Genomic DNA, 3,533 nt, shown 5'->3' on the forward strand with positions numbered 1-3,533 from the left:
CCCATGGTAGGTGAGGCAGTTGACTAAGAAGAGATTCCTAGTCAGGTCCCCCCCCCCACAAGAAGGTGAAGGATTTGGTAGAGCTACCCTCCATTAATCTCAGGAAGAAAGGGGTGCATGTTTCATTTGAGAAATGGGATGGGGAAGAGGTGGCTTATGCTGAACTGCAAGAGGTGTGGGTAACCATGATTGGGATCCCTGTTAACAAACTTACCTAGAAAGTAATCTCTTAGATCACTTACATCTTGGGCATCTTGGTGAATGTGGACTGGCATGAGATATTTAGAAGTTTCTATGAAAAAGTTGAAGTGCAGGTGGCTGTGAGGGACATTTCTAAGATCCCAACAGAAAGGCTGGTGGAGATTGACAAGGAACTATTTCTTATATCATTCCTTGTGGACACAACTCCAATTACTGGTAGTGTAAACCCAAGTACTAGTGGTGGAGAAAAATCAGATGAAGACCTGCTAGAAGGAAGTCCTGAAAGAGATATGCAAATGCAGGGCCCCAAAGACATGGAAACTGATAAGAACAAAAATCCAAAGTCTGGGGGCCCACCTCAGAACTCACAGAAAGCTCCCACTAAGCCCAAGACACCAGTGGAACTAGTGAATTCACTAGAAAAAAGGGTGCAAAGTGCTATACTGGGAAAAGTGACTCTCACTTGAAGGAAAAGGTGAAGAAGAAAAAACCTGAGGATAATATTGCTATTCAATTGTTGGAACAATTTGATGAAGAGTCTGATGGAGATGGGGTCACTTTGGAGGAGCCAAAACCACAAAAGCACAAATGGGGGCCTGTGGTGGCACCTAGAGTGAGCACCAGAATCAAGAGAGATGGGAGGAATGCTATTCAAAAGGCTGAAGACCTCAGAAGACTGAAAGATCTAGAAGTTCCTAAAGGTAACAAAAATCATAACTCCTTTTCTGCTTTTAATGATGAAGAGTTACTCTTGAAAGCTAGGAAAGCTGGCTTGAAATTAGGTGATAATGATGGTATTATATCTCAAAATATTCAAGTTATGAGGCAAGTGGAGGATAGCAGGCTATCTGCATTCAAAGACACTCACCCAGAGTGCTTCCTCCCTGCTAATTTAGACTTGAATCTTGATGAAATTAGAGTAGAATTGTCTGAGAAATCAGCCCCAGGATGTGATCTCAGTAGAGACCATCCTGAAGGAGCCCCTACTTGGGCTAAGGTTGTCTCAGGTAGGAAAAGTAGCTGTAGAAAACTAGAGTTTATTAATGGTAGTAAGCCTATTTTGGAATGCTAGAGGCTTGAATAAGCCTGAAAAACTCAAAGCAGTGGGTAAGCTCATTAGAGACACCCATGCTGACTTAATTGGCTTTTCTGAAACTAAAAGGGAGTCCTTTAATGACTTCCAAATTTCCAGTTTTGATCCTCAGGGTAGATACTCTTGGCACTGGCTGCCTGCTGTAGGCACTGCTGGTGGTATAATTATAGGGGTCAACAATGAGGAGTTTGATATTGTTTCTGTGGATATCTTAGAATTTTCTATTTCATGTATGCTTAAGGACAAAAAGAATAAAATTGTTTGGAGAATTATCTCTATTTATGGGTCAGCCTATGATAATCTCAAATTAGAGTTCATCAATGAGCTGCATAATTTAGTAGATGCCTGGTTGGGGCCTACTGTAATTGGTGGGGACTTCAACTTGGTTAGAAGTAGTGAGGGAAAGAGTTATGGAAATGTTAACTTGCATTGCGTAACCCTATTTAATGACTGGGTCAATAAATATGGACTGGTAGAACTTAAACCCTATAATAGAAAGTTTACTTGGGCCAATAACCAGGATAAGCTGGTTATGGCTAATATTGACAAGGTGTTTATTACTACTTGTTGGGAAACTATCTTCCCAGCTGTTCAACTCACAGCTCTCCCTAGAGTGGGTAGTGATCACACTCCTCTAGTGGTAGATACTGGAGCTATCCAACCACCAAAGAACAAACAATTTAGGTTTGAAAAATGGTGGTTGGAAGTTGCAGGTTTTGAGGACATGGTTAAGAAATGCTGGAATGCTCCATGCTCTATTAAAAATCCTTTAGATAGATGGCAATATAAGATCAGATAACTGAGGAGGATGTGTAAAGGCTGGAATGCCAATTATGAGGCTGCCTAGAATAGGAACAAACAACAGATGGTGGCTGAGTATGATTTATTAGATATAGAGTCTGAATCTAAAGCACTTTCCCCACCCTCTAAGATCAGGATGGACAAAATTGCTTCTGATCTTCAAAAAATATGGAGATTGGAGGAAATTAAGTCCAGACAAAGGTCCAGAGAGAGAAACATTTTAGAGGGGGGGGGATACTGCATATTTTCATGCTATTGCTAATCATAGGAGGAGAAAAAAGCAAATAAGTATGTTGGTTGGACCAAATGGTCCTGTAGAAACCACTAAGGATATTATGGATATTGCTGTAGACTACTACAAGAAGCTTTTTGGCAGAGAGGATACCCTAGATATTTCTCTAGATGATGATTTTTGGGATCCCTCTGAAAAAGTTTCTGAAGAACATAATAGGGTTCTAGATGCTGATATCACTAAAGAGGATGTAAGGAAAGCAGGCTTTGGTTCTTATGCTGAAGGGGCACCTGGCCCTGATGGGTTTCCCTTCCTCTTCTATCAACACTTCTGGTCTACCATTAAAGAAGATTTTATGTTGATGGTGGATGCCTGGAATAATAATTCCTTAGATCTATTTAGATTAAATTTCTCTTTGTTAACACTCATTCCAAAGTAACCTGGGGCTGACACTATTCAAAAATTTAGGCCCATTGCTTTGTCCAATTGTAGCTTTAAAAATTCTGCTAAGTGTGTGGCCAACCAACTAGGTGATATTGGAGATGAGATTATCTCCCAAAACCAAACTGCTTTTATTAAAGGCAGATTTATTGTGGAGAGTGTGGTAACAGCTCATGTTCATGATGCTGTGACTCATGATAAAGAAGGTTTTGTTTTTAAATTGGATTATGAGAAGGCCTATGATAGAGTTAGCAAAGAGTTCCTTCTGAAAACTATGTATCAAAGGGGTTTTAGCCCCAAGTGGATGGAGAGAGTTAAGTCCATTTTATACAAAGGTTCAGTGGGAGTTAGGATTAATGACTGCAACAGTGATTTTTTTGAGACCTTTAAAGGGGTGAGACAAGGTGATCCTGCCTCCCCCATGCTTTTCAACTTGGTGGCTGATATTTTTAGTAGAATGCTTAATAAAGCAACTAGGAATAACTTACTAACAGGGTTTATGACTAATGTCTTCCCTCAAGGGGTGACAAGTCTGCAATATGCAGATGATACCCTCCTTTTTCTTGATAACAACCTGATCTCAGCCAAAAACCTGAAATGGCTTCTTTCTTGTTTTGAGCATATGTCTGGGCTTAGAATTCATTTCCACAAATGTGATTTGATTCCTATCCATGTCCAAAAGGATGATGCTCATAAGGTAGCTCAAGCCTTGTCATGTGGATTAGGATATTTCTCTTTAAAATACCTGGGTTTCCCTCTTCATTA

The sequence above is a fragment of the Triticum aestivum genome, chromosome 6D, assembly GCF_018294505.1.
Source record: "Triticum aestivum cultivar Chinese Spring chromosome 6D, IWGSC CS RefSeq v2.1, whole genome shotgun sequence".
NCBI classification, from domain to species: domain Eukaryota; kingdom Viridiplantae; phylum Streptophyta; class Magnoliopsida; order Poales; family Poaceae; genus Triticum; species Triticum aestivum.